This window comes from Gopherus evgoodei, chromosome 9 (assembly GCF_007399415.2).
Source record: "Gopherus evgoodei ecotype Sinaloan lineage chromosome 9, rGopEvg1_v1.p, whole genome shotgun sequence".
Lineage (NCBI taxonomy): Eukaryota > Metazoa > Chordata > Testudines > Testudinidae > Gopherus > Gopherus evgoodei.
Window position 1 is genome coordinate 47,267,860 of NC_044330.1, and position 18,123 is coordinate 47,285,982.

The window sequence follows — 18,123 nt, forward strand, 5'->3', positions numbered from 1 at the left end:
GGCAGAGCAGACAAGGTGCAGACCATGTGATATGAAACCAGAGAGGGTGGGGAGATAAGTAATGAGGACAAGATGTTTAAGTCTGGTGTGATGGAGAATGAGGAACCAGTGGAGTGATTTAGGGAAGGGAGGTAATATGGTGACTTGGATGGGAGATGCTGGGGTTAGAAAGAAGATGTGTAAATGCCACCCAGCCACCTGAATGGATGGTGGAACTTGAGATTGCTGGTGGTGAAGGACAGTGAGGGACGGAGATGCTCATTGAGGGACACCAGTAGCTTCTCCCATTGCAGGGGTGCTGGAACCATTTTTATAGTGAGGGTGCTGAGAGCCGTTGAACCAAACTGTAAACCCTGCATATAATGGACACTACTTCAAGCCAGGAGGTGTTGCTGCACCCCCATAACCCCTAGTTCCAGCACCTATGCCCCCTTGGAGTGTCTGGTGTCCATTGGCTAGTTGTAGGAGTGGGGTGCTGATTGGCCAGCATTCTCCAGCACCCAGGATTTACCCTGGGGCGGGGCCATAGGGAGCCTTTTTTGGCTCCACTCCAGCAGTCCCACTCTGAACTAGGAAAGGGAATCTGGCCCGATGGATGCTGCAGGTCTAGACAATGACCCATTTGGGGGTCAGGAAGGAACTTTTTCTCCCATAGGCCAATTGGCAGAGGACCAGGGTGGTTTTTGTTTTTTGTGGGTTTTTTTGCCTTTCTTGCAGCACCTTTAAGCTACAGTGGGTTAAATAGGAACGAGCATGGTACTGAACTGAGATACTTGGCTGAGTTGTTAATTTGTCACAACTTGTGGCCAGTTTCCAGTGTGTTTAAAAGGATAAAATGAACGGTTCCCAGAGGTAAAAGACCTGGGGTTTGGTGATGGGCCTTGGGCTCATGGGATGGTGTGAGACCTGGTCGCCCATCCCCACCCTTCTGCACCCTCTGTCCTGGCCGTGGTGGGGAGGGTGGTAGGTCTCAGAGTGAGCTGAGTCCTGTGGGGATAGGCTGAGGAGAGCTTACCCCAAATTTCAGGTTAATGGTAGGAGCCCAGTAACCCCTGCAGTGTATGCAATTAAATGCCTGGTATAGGAGAGTATGGGGGATGGGCAGGTGGCACCCCTCCCCTGTGTTTAAATGTAATAAAAGTTGCATTCTACTGTTTAAACTCTCTCCATGCATCTTTTCTCATTTCATTGCTGTGTCTGTATCAAAAGAATTGAGCAAGGGGAAAAGGGAATTGGGACAAACAGCGACGTCTGTCTTCATCAACTACTACTTTAATAAAGAGTTGCTGGTAGCCAGCTATCCAAAGAATAATGCAGGGGTGATAAATGAAGGGGGGAGGAGAGTAGCTTCCTTTTATGGACACCCTGCCAGCCAGTTAGTTATAAAGTCCCGCTCAGTGGCTGTTCTCTGCTTGCTTTACTTGTAAAGGGTTAAAAAGACTCCCTGGCTAGGTAAAAGAAGGGGCGTGGACAAAAGAGCCAACAGGATGGCTAGAACTTTTTAAAATTGGAAAAAAACTTCCCTTTTGTCTGTTGTCATTCTCAGGGAAGAGCGGAACAGGGCAGCAGTTATGCTATGAGAAGCTTTAAGCCAGGTGTGAAAAATCATCAGATCATACCTAGAACTACTTATTTGAAACCCCCAGATGTGTAAGTAGATGAGGAATGTCTAGAAAGATGGGATTAGGTTCATTTCTTTTATTTTGTAAGATTTGTAGACTCCTCTGTGCTAACCCCAGATACTTTTGTTTTACTTGTAACCTTTAAGCTGGACCTCAAGAAGCTATCTTGATGCTTAATCCTTGTATTGTTTTAATCAAATTTACCTTTTTTAAGAACAGGATTGAATTTTGTTTCCTTAAGAGGTTTGTGCATGTGTTGTTTAATTAGCTGGTGGCAACAGCTAATTTTCTTTGTTTTCTTTCTCAGCTCTTCCACAGGGTGGGGAGGGGGGTGAAAGGGCTTGAGGGTACCCCACAGGAAGGAATGCCCATGTGCGCCTTCTTGGGTTTCAAAAAGGAGGTGTTTGCACTTGGGTGGTGGCCGCATCTACCTATGCAAGGTCAGAGAGAAGCTGTAACTTTGGGAGTTTAACACAAGCCTGGAGTGGCTAGTATTAATTTTTAAAATCCTTGCAGGCCCCCACCTTCTGCACTCAGAGTGGGGAAATCAGCCTCGACAGCAGGGGACAGAAACAGCCTAGCTGGCAGGGGCACAAACCCACTCGAGCCAGAGCAGTGGGACAGGCAGCTGTGTTAGCGTTAATATTTCCATTTTGTTTTGAAAGGATGATCTTCAAAGGTTTTGAACAAATGTATATTAATAAAAAAAAGATCATAAGCTTTAATAAAGAAAGAGTTGCCAGTTACATCTTCTGTCCCTGAGATCAAAGTTTCTTTCAAAGGCCATGAGGAAAGTTATTGAAGAAACATTTAAAGTCAGTGAATTAACAGTTAAAGAAATCAAATTGACTTGCTGTAAGAAATAGGGAAATGAGAATCGGAGCAGCCTTTCATTTTAACTAGGATGACGGCAAGCACTTTTTTAAATTCAAGATCTTTGGATAAATTCAAAGTCTGTATGCAAATCAAGCTTTTTTGTCAGTTCTTGAGTCCCATGTTTTGCTTTTTGAATGGGAACCTACCTTGAGCCATCTGTGTAAGGACTTTGGCCACTGGGCATGCTATATGAATACCGTGCTCATCACCAGAGTATTCGTGTGCTACTGGCAGTGCATTAAGCCAAGTGACTGCTAAATGTTGTCTGATCCTACAAGTGACGGAGTATCTTTATCTCCTACCGACTTCATTAAAAATGGAGAGTGCTCAGCATCTTACAGAACTTGGCCCTTTGGTCCTGATCCAGCATAACTTTAAGTGTCTGAATAGTCCCAGTGTGGTCATATGCTTAAAGTTACACCTGTGTGGCTGTGCGTTGCTGGAGTGGGGCCGTGAGTCGTTGGCTGTTTGAAGCAAAGACCTTGTCCCTGTGTTGGTTTCTGAAGTATCCAGTTGGTGCTATATACACAATTAATAAATGCAAATAGTGGTTTGTGTCATTAAACTCAGGGGCAGCTGAGCCACGTTCTAACGTGTTCTAATGCCCAGCCTGTGAGGATGGACCACTGTGTCAGAACACAATTTGCCCAAAGTTGTGTTTTGCCTAGATTGAAAAAATCTACCCCCCCCCCCACAAATAGAACTTGTTGTTTTTTAACCCGCTTATAACAGTTTGGCCTCATCCACACAGACTAAGCCATTTTAGAACATGGACTTGCTGCAAATGACTTGAGCAAATCACTGTGTAGTTTGCAATGGGCATCTTAAGTTTTTATTTCTAGAAATGACTTCCAGACGGTTAGGGTCTTCACTTCTTCTGAGTTTCTGCCTCCGTTTGTCGGAGGCAGTGGTAAACCTTCTGGGGCTCTGATACCATTGATGTCAAAGGAGCTTCCCCAGTTATTTTCTGTTGAGAATTTGGTCCTCATGGCCTTCAGCGGGGGCAGATGAAATCATACTGGTGTTTCTACCTGTGTCTCAGTCCCACACCTGCTTCTTTAGTAGTGCTGTTTTCTGGGAGCAGGTGGAACCTCTTTCCTTTCTTCTTTGAAATGGAAGCATCCTCTCTTGTTTCTGTAATTGAAAAGCATGGCAGAGTTGGTATCTGACCTAAAGGAAAATAAGGATGTTTGTAGTGTATCCACTTTGATGACCTAACAATCGGAAGCAGACATCTGTATTTCGTGGATGTATTTGATGATGTGCATAGGATTCAGACTCAGATTCTTGTTGCAGACTGGTGATGCATGTATTATAGTGGTCATGATGAACAGGGTAGCAAGCTATATATTGTTACTATAGTTCTACTGATAGCTCCACAAGATAGCTCTGCAAGATGGATGGCTCCACAGGAGTACTGGGATATCTGGAATACAAAAAATCAGAGAGATAAAGCATGTCCAAAAGATTTTGATATAATACACTGGGAATACTATGTTTGAATACATTTAGAATCTGCTATTAGCTCTTCTAATTCAGAAATAATGTACCATGAACTCATCATTTCTTTGTCTGCGTTCTTAGGAAGTCACGTATTAGTTTATGCATCATTACAGCTGAATTATTGCGACTTACAAAGTTTTACAAAAAAAATATTTTAATAGAGTTGCTGGCAGCCAGCTATCCAGAGAATAATCAAATGCAAGAGCTTTGGGCAGCTTGAGTATCATTTAGAGAAGTTGCAGATGATACCATGTCAGTTCAGGTAGCTCTGAATGTAGGATAGTTGATTAACATGTGGGTAGGGCAGGTATTTTGCTATGGTAACTATAGTTTAAACCCACATGTGACTTGACAGATTTTTACAGAGAGTGTAGCTCTTGGTATTACATACAATATGATGGGAGCTAGTTTAGTTACAACTAATCAGGAAAAAGATCTTGGAGTAATAGTGGATAGTTCTCTGAAGATGTCCACGCAGTCTGCAGCGGCAGTCAAAAAAGCAAACAGGATGTTAGGAATCATTAAAAAGGGGATAGAGAATAAGCCGGAGAATATCTTATTGCCCTTATATAAATCCATGGTACGCCCACATCTTGAATATGGCATTCAGATGTCTCCTCATCTCAAAAAAGATATACTGGCATTAGGTTCAGAGAAGGGCAGCTAAAATGATTAGGGGTTTGGAATGGGTCCCATATGAGGAGAGATCAAAGAGGCTAGGACTTTTCAGCTTGGAAAACAGGAGACTAAAGGGGGATATGATAGACGTATATAAAATCATGAGTGACGTGAAGAAAGTGAATAAAGAAAAGTTACTTATTTGTTCCCATAATGTAAGAACTAGGGGCCACCAAATGAACTTAATGGGCAGCAGGTTTAAAACAAGTAAAAGGAAGATCTTCTTCACACAGTGCCCAGTTAACCTGTGGAACTCCTCGCATGAGGAGGTTGTGAAGGGTAGGACTATAACAGGGTTTAAAAAAGAACTAGATACATTCATGGAGGTTAAGTCCATTAATGGCTATTAGCCAGGATGGGTAAGGAATGGTGTCATTAGCCTCTGTTTGTCAGAGGGTGGTGATGGACAGCAAGAGAGAGATCACTTGATCATTTCTTGTTAGGGTCACTCCCTCTGGGGCACCTGGCATTGGCCACTGTCGATAGACAGGATACAAGGCTGGATGGACCTTTGGTCTGACCCAGTACAGCCATTCTTATGTTTTTATGTTCTTATTAGGGATTATTTTAAACAATGTGAATATATTTGCACTGATCTTGGTGTAATGTTTGGCTAGTCTGGGATTTCAAAAGGGATTCAGTGCCCAATTCCCACTGAATTTCCCACTGCTTTTGTGCAGGATGGTGCTGAATTATCTAGTTATTAATTACCATAGTGATGCTTCGAGACCACTCTTAGGGACCAGAGTCCCATTGTGCTCTGTACTGTACATAAATATTTTAAAGAAGGAGCCAGTCCCACAATCTATCTTGCAACTGGAATGGGCTTCAGTGGGGGCTCTGTGTGGTGGGTCTGACTTTGTAGAGCCTAGGCCCATGGTGAGATACAAGAGACTAGATGGAGAAAAACATAACAGGTGGAAGGAGGAGGATATGGTAACAGTGACATGAGCATGTTCAATATACTCAGCTGCAGTGTCAGCAAACCTGCTGCTTAGCTGTTGTGTCAGGTGTTTTATAGGCACCCTGACCTATAACCCAGTCTGAAGCCACCAGCCCATGAAGGGTTCTTAGAAAACAAAGAACAAATTAAGGTAATAATATGGGTGGTAGTGAGATTTTTTTTAAATTAGTGGTCCAACAACAACGGTTTCAACCACCTACGCTGGAAGTATGGTTACTTTCGGGCTGCGTAAGAATCTTCTGATGTCCTTAGGAGTTCTCTTCAAAGCCTATGTGATTTAATTAGGACTAGGTCAGATAAAGGAGAGCTGGGTAGTAGTTACCAATTTTCTATTTCTCTTTGTTCCCTCTAGTATTCCTGCACTCACCACTTCTTTCCCTCATTGCCCTAATAGAGCCGCAGCAGCTGCTATTCCCTCTTGCCTTGGTATGCCATTCACAAGGCATGCACACTCTCTGTAATATAATCAATGCCCTCTCCAGTCTGGGTTTGAGTTGTCACTCCATACTGCCACCACAGCACTGGTTCATCTCAAGAGAAACAATGGTGCTGATCCACCTGAATATACCCTGTCCTCTTCCTACTCTTGTGTTTTTATTTATGGCTTCTGGCAAGGAACTGTTCCGCTATTTCACTTAACAGAGTTATCCATATACAAAGATAGATGGTAAGATTGAAAGAGAGTCTGAATTCATCAAAGTGTAAGACAAGACAAAATTTTTCAGCAAAATACCACTGGCATTTGTGCTAAAAGGGGGAAAAACACCAGTATCTGACATTTAAAAATAATGTAAACACTAAATGCCTTTTTAAGGTCACCAAGAAGCTTTGACTACAGTTCTCTTTTTCTTTTTCTTAATTATGTAATCAGTAAGGCTGTGCTTCCCACAACTCCCGCTTTACATGTGAAATTGAACAGTGACCGTGGAGAAAGGTAATGCTGCAAGAATTAAAAGAGCTCAAGTGATCTGCAGCTACTTGGCACAGGGAGTAGTGCATCACATTTAAGTCCTTTGGTGCTTATTTTAATAACATTAATCATGATGAACTCTTTAGTCATTAAAGAGGATGAAATATGCAATTCCATGGGAACCATTTTGCAATTTAACTTATAATTTATCACCACATTGTTGTGTGAATATTTTTTTTGTAAATTGCTTCATATCAGGCAGATTCACCCACAGAGTGTTGGTTTCATTCTGAAACTTTGCATAATATTCATAATCAGAAATCGGTGCATAATTCTTTGTTTTAATTTAGTAAGCATGAAAACTCAGGCTGTGGGCCTGGACTGTTAAAATTACGTACCAAGAGAAATTAGAAAAAGGAGATTTCACTTATAAAATATGCGATCTCAGTCCTTTTACCTCCCTTTGTCCTGATGACCCCTCCGTAGATTTGTAAAGTGAAACCCCGGCTCTGTTGTCGCCAGTGGAAGTTTTGCCATTCACTTCAACGGAGCCAGAATTTTACTTGTACATTTTAAAGTGCAGAAGGGGACTACTGTGATATCAGGCATAACACAAGGCATAGAATGTCAACCTGTAATTCGTGCATCAAACCCAATAACTTGTGGCTGAATTAGAGCCTCTCTTTTAGAAAGACATCTAATTTTGATTTAAAGTGATGGACAACGCACCACTTGCATCCCTACATGCAGCAATCGAAAACCAAAAAGGCATTAAACTGTATTAAAAAGTACCCATAATGCAGTTTATATAAATGATGGGACATCTTAATCTTGAATATGGTGTTCAGTGTGGTTGGGCTATTCAAAAGTGGCTTAGACACTTAGGAGCAAAAGAGCCATTGAAAATCAGTTGTCAGAGCACTGTGGAACTAAGTCTAACCTTGGATTGCATGGGATTTTTGTTCTTCCCTATGTAGTCATCAGATCTTAATGCGTTATGGGAGTGTAGTCTGAAATTTGGCAAGTTTCCAGGAAATTGAGGTCTGCAGCTAAGGCATGGTGCTTTTGCTTTGAAAGCAATGACAAAACTCCCCCTGACTTCAGTGGTGCAGGACTGGACCCCTTACCCCAAGGCTGCATAAAATTATTATAGATTTCATCTAATTTAAAACGGACCATTCATGGGGTACACCAAATAATATCTCAGTAAATCATGACAGGTCCTTATAGATACATGGCCCTGATGTCCCTTGAACATGATGGTGATGTTGATTATTTGCTCCTTGCAATTTTAAAGACCTCCCTGGAGAGTCATGCTACAGTGCCTGATTCAAAGCCCACTGAGGTGTGTGGGATTCGCTGCATTGATTTCAGTGGGCTTTGGGTCAGGCCCCTCTTAGAACTAACTTGAACTGGATTTCAGGGAATGGTTGAAGAATCTTTAGTCTGTTAGTTTGCTAATTCATTTGAGATTGGAGTTATAGATGTTCGGTTCAGTGGTTAATTTACTGAAACCATCTAACAACCTGGGGCATATTAAGATGACAGTTATGAATTTTAAGGCAAGTTTTGTAACATTATAAGAGTTTTTTATAGTGCTTCCATCAGAGGCTTTCAAGGTACATTACACATTTTACCAGCCTTTCTCACTCAGGGGAATCCAAGAACTGCAGCTGTCCTCAGGAGTAGGACAGTAGAGAAGGCCTTTTTTTTTTTTTTTTGTCTTTTATCCTGCACACTTGTGGACAAACATGGCGCTGGACACAGGCTGACTGTAAATGAGTTGCCCAAGGTAATAGTGAGTCTGTGGCAAAACCAGGAATACTACTGATTTTGATTGCTAAGGTTCCCAAACAGAAATCAGGACCTCATTGTACTAGCAACCAGAATTGAATGAATAATTGGTTTTTTGGTTCAGTGGCCTAATTGAAAAATGCCTCCAAAAAATCAGTTAATTTGGAAGCCAAACTGCTTTTTTTTCCCTCATCAAAACAAAACATTTAGTTAATGGCAAATTAAATGTTTCAAACATTGTTTCAAAAATGTTAATTTGAAAACATTATGATATTTTAAAGAAAATCAGTCTTTATCAGCTGAAACTTTTGCCAAATTTGATTTGAATTCACAAATAGTTTTGGTGCTGCCCGTAAATGCATATTTCTGAGAATTTACTGTTACCCAGTTTAGGGCTCTCACTCCCACCCACTCCCCAGCAACCCTCCCTTTTGGGTACTCAGGAAGTAAGGGATTCAACTTTACCCCTCCGTGGGCTCAGGGCTCCATGGGTCTGTGGGACCTTTTCCCAGTGAACAAGCATTACACAGCTATATCCTTAGACCAATATTTAATTAATAATTGATCAACAGAGAACATATGCCAAGTATACAATGCTCACCACTCCCAATAAGGCAGATAAACTTTTCTTGATGGCCAGTCAATATTAGATCATGTGGTGACTCCAGCTTCTGCACATAATGGTCAGCAAGATGTTGAGGTCTGGCAGTTCTGATCTTGGGCTGTGTCTCAGATTAGATTCCAAAGAGCTTCACATTTTACACATATTATATAGGTAAAACCACTACTACTTTATCTATACTTTAACCTATCACATGTCTAAGAACCTTCAAACAACACATCTTAACCAATCATATGCAAGCTCCCCTGTGTCTTACATTTATCTATTACTTTACATATTACAACTGATCTTTGTGGCTTTGTTTTTCCAGATGGTCTGCGCAAGACATTTTCCAAGGTTGATCTAGTGCTAGTCTATGGTCAGTTCTTCTTGGCTTTCTCAAAACCCTCCCAAAAATTCCTTACCGTTAGCTTATCTTTCCTTGTGACTGTTGGTTGGTGCATTCCTGAGGTGGAAGTGCTTTATCAGCAGTGGAACATTTTGTTTTTAGTAATGTAGTGAATGTTGGTTGGTAACAGATTGAGCTGGGGTGGGTAAATTGTCATGGCTACATTACTGTTCCCCGAAAAAATTTCACCCAGTTCTGCTAGCGACCACCACCACAACGGTCTCTGCCCCAGAGAGCTCAGAGTCTAAAAATGGATCCCATTTCCATACTTAGCCAGTAGAGCTTGCTTCGTTCTTTCTGTGAACCATAGTGTATGTATCCTTCAGCTGCTGCTACTCAGGATGCTAAAAACATAGCTCATTGTTAGCTACCATTGCAGTGATAACACAGGTAATACAATTCTGTCATGACCAGCAGGTGGATGTCTTGTACTAGAGAGAGATTAGAGAGTGTTTGTCCTCCCACCGCATTTAACCAGTTCTAAGTGCTGTTAGGCAGGATAAAAGAATGCCTGCTCTACTCAGCCAAACACTAGTGTGCCCATGTCTTTGTTTAAGTGTTCTTCACTCCCCTGTTTGTGCGTGGGGAATGCCACATTTTCATTCTATTTATTAAAGAAATCTCAAGGAATTTATTAAACCAATGTAAAAATACCATCAGTTCCAGCTCTTTTTTTTTTTTTTGGCTGTTATATATTGTCATTGCAGTGACCCCCAGAGGCACAGATCAGCACCTGCATTGTGCTAAACATTGTACACGTGTTATGGAAAAAAAAAACAGGCTCTGCCTCTAAACACTTACCGTATTAGCATTTGATGAGACTACAGGCAAAGACAGGGCAAGGTGATAGTGAAACAAACATGAGTCACATAATCACCAGTCTCACCACACCAGCTGCCATGGACTTTTCAAGTGTTTTCTAAGTATCACAGGAGTGATGGGTAAGTTGCTTTATGAATTAATGGCTTGAATGTTCTTTATAAACAGCTAGACATCTCTCTTACATCTCTCCTCAGTAGAGATTGGATAGCTTGTTTTAACATACTCGCTTCCAGAAGAACTTGCAGATGGAATTCCTGCTGTGAATGAGAACTTACATGTAGAACGCCGCAATCAAATAGGTTGCAGTGTGGAGTAATGCAATGCTAATAATGTAAATGAACTGAGCACAAAAGAGAAGAGGCTGAATGTTCCACACTGATACAGCCACTTGTACTGGGTTTGACTTCAGAGGAGCTACACTAGCCATAGGACTGGTGTAATGGAGTAGAGAACCTGGGCCACAGTCTCCTGGGAAACAGTTATTATTGTGGTAATAGCGAAAGGCCCAATAAGGGATCAGGGCCCCATTGTGCTCGTACAAACATGTAGTCCCTGTCCCAGAGACCTAGGAGTATGATGATGCAACAGGGGCATAAGGAGCAAACTAGGGTGAGGGACAAGTAACAGTAACGATGGATGTATTTGCATAGGTAAGTAGTTGGACGAGGGCAGTCCAGCAGCCTCGCCAATGCCTGTAACAACAGGTGTGATCCCGCTCTTGCTGAAATCAGCGGGAGTTCTACTAGTGTATTCCAGAGCTGTAAGAATAGGCTCCGTTTTTCTATCTACAGAGGGAGTTGCAGAAGTGATTCTTTTAAAACCACGGCTGACAGGAAATCTTTCTTCCTCCCTGCCCCCTCTCCACCCGAGCAAGCCCCGATCAGGGCTAATCAATTTTTATTTATTTCTGAAAGTGTATGTAGAATTGAATGGTTCTGTATTTGACACCGATATTTAGCAATATCTATTGTACCAGGGCCTAACAGAGGCCAGACTGATATTTTGAAAATGTTAAACTTTATTTATAACTCCTTCTATTAGCAACTAAATGGTTGGGATAAAAAAATCTCTAATACTATTTTCCTTTGTGCATGCTTGTTCTCACTCAAAGGTACGTCGGAGACAATTCTATTTGTCGCAGTACAGCAACCCAGCACTTTGGGAATCATAATGTATGATTTCATAGCTTTGGTGGATAAATAGCTATAATTTTCATTAGTCCCCCTTGAGTAAGCTTTCTTGTTGAAACAAGAGACAAGGCTAAGAGTGAGGTTTTCATCACTCAAGCTGTGACTTTATCATGCTAAAGAGTAAGCTATGATAAAATGACAGTAATGATGATAAAGCAAATTGACATATTACCCTATATGCACATAGTGTATATGACAGAGGAAAGGTTTCATTTGTAGCAATTGTTTATATATATTTATAGCACATTCTAATAGAAATTTCTCAGTGGAGGTCTTAAAAATACCAGGCCTGATTTTATTCCTCTGAGAATTATGCTAATAACTCCCAAGGGATCAAAATCTGGCCTTTCCTAGGTTTGCTACAAAAAGAGTAACTGACTTATTTCATGTGGATGAGTGACTGACTGACTGACTGTCTGGAGTTTAGCAGAGGGTGAAGTTATGTGAGGAAATGGAGTCTAAGCCTCATCTGGTGGAAATGGACAAAACTCTATTAAAAGCCCATGTGATGTTTAAAAAGGTAGAGGCTCCAGGACGCAGCTAGTGGTGGAAAAATGACAGTAAGGTGATCAGGAACAGTCAACATGGATTCACCAAAGGCAAGTCATGCCTGACCAACCTGATTGCCTTCTATGATGAGATAACTGGCTCTGTGGATATGAGGAAAGTGGTGAACATGATATATCTTGACTTTAGCAAAGTGTTTGATATGGTCTTCCACAGTATTCTTGCCAGCAAGTTAAAAAAAGTATGGATTGGATGAATGGACTATAAGGTGGATCGAAAGCTGGCTAGATCGTCAGGTTCAACAGGTAGTGATCAATGGCTTGGTCTAGCTGGCAGCTGGTATCAGGCGCCGTGTCCCAGGGGTCTGTCCTGGGGCCGGTTTTGTTCAACATCTTTATTAATGATCTAGATGATGGGATGAATTGCACCCTCAGCAAGTTTGTGGATGACACTAAGCTAGGGGGAGAGATAGATATACTGGAGGGTAGGGATAGGGTCCAGAGTGACCTAGACAAATTGGAGGATTGGGCTAAAAGAAATCTGATGAGGTTCAACAAGGACAAATGCAGAGTCCTGCACTTAGTACAGAAGAATCCCATGCACTGCTACAGGCTAGGGACCGACTGGCTAAGTAGCAGTTCTGCAGAAAAGGACCTGAATGAGAAGCTGGACATGAGTCAACAGTGTGCCCTTGTTGCCAAGAAGGCTAATGGAATATTGGGCTGTATTAGTAGAAGTACTGTCAGCAGATCAATGGAAGTGATTATTCCCCTCTATTCGGCACTGATCAGGCCACATCTGGAGTATTGCATCCAGTTTTGGTCCCCCCACTACAGCAAGGATGTGGACAAATTGGAGCGACTCCAGTGGAGGGCAACAAAAATGATTAGAGGGCTGGGACACATGACTTATGAGGAGAGGCTGAGGTAACTGGGCTTATTTAGTCTCCAGAAGAGAAGAGTGAGGTGGGATTTTATAGCAGCCTTCAACTACCTGAAGTGGGGTTCCAAAGAGGATGCAGCTCAGCTGTTCTCAGTGGTGGCAGATGACAGAACAAGAAACAATGGTCTCAAGTTGCAGTGGGGGAAATCTAGGTTGGATATTAGGAAAAAACTATTTCACTAGGAGGGTGGTGAAGCACTGGAATGGGTTACCTAGGGAGGTGGTGGAATCTCTATCCTTAGAGGTTTTTAAGGCCTGGCTTGGGATGATTTAGTTGGGATTGGTCCTGTTTTGACTAGATGACCTCCTGAGGTCTCTTCCAATCTTAATCTTGTATGATTCTATGTAACAAAATGATAGGCCAAAAGCCAGAAACAGTTGTGTATATACATATCCATCCCTAATGAACTGAAGGGCTTTAAAGTACACAACAAAGCAAAGAAATGAAACAGTCCATAAAACTGTAGGTTTTAAAGTCACTTTATATTAAGGTTCTGTTTATAAAAGATTAATAAATTATTAGAATCCAAAAGTTAAGTAGGTTACTTATAACCACCTATTACACTTTCTATTGATGTGCTTATAACCATCCAGCACATGTACCACCTAATGTTGGTAGTATCTTGATAATATCTATTAATAATTTGTTAATCCTTTATTAAGGTTGTTTTATAAAGTGTGACCCGCGCTGCTTCTCGCAGCTCCCATTGGCCAGGAACAGCGAACCGTGGCCGCTGGGAGCTGCAGTTGTCCTTGCAAATGTAAACAAACTGTCTGGTGGCCTGCCAGTGGATTACCCAGGCAGCCCACAGGCCGCAGGTTGCCCACCACTGATCTAGAGTATTTGATATGGAAAACTGTAATTGACTGACCACTGAGGAATAATTTTACCATTTAAATATATTTTTCTGTTTCTCATGTCTTGTTCTTTGTTACTAACGGCATTAATGCAATCTCTTAATATTTCAACTGTTTCTCCTCAGATCCTTAAATCCTTGTTTGAGATATTATTTCCATAGCAACCAGTTATGTCACTAAGGAGAAATTTTATCAGCAATAGCGTGTCCTCCTGTGGGAAAAACCATGTGGAAGGTCAGAGTTTAGGTAACAGATGAATATATAATTAATTGGTGAATTTCCCAGCAATGCAACTTTTACTTTCTTTGGAGGGGGAGCAAGTGGGTTAGGGCCAAGTCTCCTCATATCTTTGGCATAAGCTAGAGGTGTCAGAAGTACAAAAAGGGGCTGGATCTCCATGCAGATGTTCCGAAATCATCACTGATTCTCTGCCTGGCTGAAGGACCCTGCCTCCCTCTGTGAAAACAAAACTCTTCTCTTACTCAGAAACTCTGCCAGTCTGTATTGAGTAGTTTCCCTAGATGCAGGGGAAGATGTGGTCTGGTCACATGTCTGTTATAAATTCACAATAGGCAACAGAGCACAAAAGAGTGCAGTGATCAGTAAATCCAGGCTCACACAAAGGAAGATCTTTGAATGCTTCTTTCTGCTAAGGATTTTGCTTAGGAGAAATGTACTCCTGTATTAGGCTATTTTTCCTTTGCTTAAAAAAAAAAAAAAAAGATAAGCAGCATCTTAAAAAGAACCAGAGGATGAATCACTGAGGGCTTTATCATGAACTAGCAACATGAAAGCAAATATTGATGATGACGGGGTTGGTGAATAATTGTACACCCTCTTTTGCAGAGGGAAAAGAGCATGCTTATTGTGTGGTATGTTAGGGGCCAGATATTCAACTGGTGTAAATTGACATAGCTCCATTGACTGCAGTGGATCTGTACAAATCTACAGCAGTTTAGGATCCAGCCCTCTGATTTCAAAGCCCTATAGCAGTAATTATATTGCGTTTCAGACATGAAAAGCTACAAAAATCAGCCAAGTACATAGATTTTATTTCCATCCATTTTACATGATGATACTTATAATTCATTGAATATTATTTCTGACTAAATCCAAAAGCTCTTGAGTTCTGAATGAAACGCATAGAGAAGGCACATTCAGGAGCATATTTCCAAACTCCCGCTGCCCCACACGTTTCTTTATTTGGTAACAGACAGGCCATGCCTAGTGTGTGTGAATCAGACGCTGGAACAGTGTTTGAATTGGTGTCCACATGGGGCGATAACTCATGACGTGATTTTAAATAGATACTTTGGGTTGCTTAGAGGAGACTCTTTGCCAAAGCTACACTATATTCAAAGAAAACCTGCTTGCCTTAAATACTGAAAATGACAAGAAAGTGAAGGTTTTTATTAAAAAAATCTGATCTTGTTCCTCATGCAACACAATCAAGCAGAAAGGAATATAGTACTCACTAATGAGGTTTTCACTGAATGCCCATTGATGTTTCTAAATTAGACGGTCTAATCCAATATTTCTCAACCTTTTTCCATACTGTGCCCCCAGCTGATGAGAAGAACTGCCATCTAGCCAACTGCAAATGTTTAGGCTTGATGCAGCAATCACAGGGCAAAGTTGTAGGGTCAATATCAGATGGGGCCTTAAAATCTAAGCACAGTCTTTTGTTTGACTAACAGGCCTTGCATTAGGCCGATATGGCCTAGATCCATCCTGCACTTAATCTATGGTGAGATTTTTCAAAAGTGACGGAGTGACTTACTATTGGATTTGTGCTCCCAGGTCAATGGAACCTGTACTCCTAAGACACTCAGGCACTTTTGCAAAATCCCACCACTACTATAGAGATTGTCAAATTAAGAATTATGTAACTGTTTTGGTTAATACTAGTTTAGATTTACAAGACTGATGCAGAAGAAGCTTAAATTATTTCAAAGGGATGCAAAATGTCTTTATAATTACAGAATAGTTTTGAAATCATTTAAGTCAAGTGCATTTGCTGAAAAGCATCCTCAGGATGACTCTATAACAGAGCCATGGAAGTTTGTTTTATGTTCTATTTTGGGAGCAGATAAAAATCTGCCTTTCTATAGATGTGAAAGTTTGTAGCTAGATGTAATTAGAAAGGAGTTAGCTGACTCTACAAGGGAAAGTTTCATCATGTTCATAAAGAACTTTCTCAATAGCAGGCCTTATCTTTACAGTTACACATTTGATAGTGAACTAGTGCCTGAGTAATGTGGAGAGAGTATGTATATGAAAAGCAATTAGAATACATCTGCAAGATTCAGGGAAGCAAAGAATCTTTGCATTCTTTTTGACAAGGAGTACTGGATTGTGGGGCCGGGCCGGGGGAGCAGTATGGCAATCTCAGCCATCGAGTGGCAGGTCTCTCTCCATCTCTTGGTCAGTGTCATGACCACAGCTGGTGAGAAGAACTTCAGCTGAGTCATATTCTGCCAACATTGAAATGCTTTGCAATATCTTGTTGATTTGTTTTCCTGAGCTTTAATTTGAGGGGGGGAAGGGGAAAATTCCAACCCTATCGGAACACTCTGTTTTGACATTTTACTAGAAACATTTCACTTTTTCCTTTCAAAATGACCTGTCATTTTGATTTTTTAAATTTTGCATTATAGGTGATAATAGAAGGTCTAAAGCAAAACAAAACCTTTTGATAAACTGGGTTCAGCAATGTTTTATTTGGAATATTCTCTCAGACAATATCAAAATTTGGGAGCCTTGTTCTTATTCAGAACTAAAACAAATTTCAAAAATCCTTTGCAAACTGGAAATTCCATTTTCCACACAGCTCTTAGGGGGACTGCTACAGCATAGGCAAAGAGCTGGTCAGGAGGGAGGTGCCACCTACAAAAGGCAGCACCAAATGGCAACGAGCTGTTCCTGTTCAGATGACTGCTTTGCTGCTTTGGTAGCCAGCCTCTGTATGCAGCAGTCGCCACTGGCCCACACTGTTATTACAAGAGAATGGCAGGAATGAAAGGGTGGATTGACTCAGGGAGAAGATTGGAAATAAGAGTGAGAAAAGACTGTACTCACAGGCTCTGTGCTTGTGCTCAGGTGTTTGTCTGGAGTCCAGGAAAGGATGTTAGAACATTGCTCAAGACAATTGCTGGGGCTTTCACACATGTGCCTGGACTAGTTGCAGCAGGACATTTTCAGTAACAGCTGGGGTCATGGGCCCTCACCCTCACGCTCGTGTTATCATGGATATTGAGGAAAAGTTAGCTGTTTATGCTTGTGATACAGCACATCTCTGCTCAACAGGGAAAGCACAGATTGCAGGAAGTCTGACTGAACCTTTCCTGGGCAGCTGGACTCTGCCTATTGGCTTATACAAATACTAGGCCAAATTCTGTCATTATATCACTGCAGCCTCACTGTCGTCAACGGCATTGCACAACTGTTCCTAATAGCAGAATTCAGCCCAATCTAAGTAATGGGGCTATGAAAACAATCAAACCACCCCACTGAAGAGGTAGTATGAGGCCTAATCTGAAAGAGAAACCAATCTGGACTCTGTTCGTCTGGTACATAAAAATTGCCTTGCACTACTCTGCTAGCGCAAAGCAGTCCCACACCTATTAGATCTCACAACAGGAAGGTTCCCCTTGCATATGGTGACTCTCTTGTGACACAGAACTGCTGTAGTAGTTCCTGCACCACAGTCTCATGGCTGTCAGCTGGGGGATGTGGCTAAGGAAAAGGGAGTATGGGTTGGGCATCCCTGTACAGGCCTTATACCACATGGCTGGAATGGCTGCTGCTGGCCACTGGCTTAGGCTGCTGTAAGTTATGCTGCCTGCTGGTTCAATGCAGAGTGGCCCCAAAGATAAGAGAGGTGCAAAAGTACTTTAAAGTAGTTCCATAAGAACATAAGAGCGGTCATACTGGGTCAGACCAAAGGTCCGTCTAGCCCAGTATCCTGTCTTATGACAGTGGCCAATACCAGATGCTCCAGAGCGAATGAACAGAACAGGTAATCAACAAGTGATCCATCTCCTGTCACCAATTTCCAGCTTCTGGCAAACAGAGGCTAGGGACACCATCCCTGCCCATCCTGGCTAATAGCCATTGATGGACCTAGCCTCCATAAATTTATGATCTAGTTCTTTCTGAACCCTGTTATAGACTTGGCCTTCACAACATTTTCTGGCAAGGAGTTCCAGTTCTGCCTGTCTAACTGGCCCTGTGCGTGGAACTGGAAGCATTTCAGAGAGTGCTCTCATGGAGGTCCTGGACTTCAATCTCTTAACCAGCTGCCTAAATTTGGCCCCCAGGACCTCTCTCCTACCCTTCCCTATGTCACTGGTACCTACATGTACCACGACCACCAGCTCCTCCTCAGCACTACACGTAAGCCTATCTAGATGCCGATGTATCCCCTTATGCCTTTAAGGATTATGCA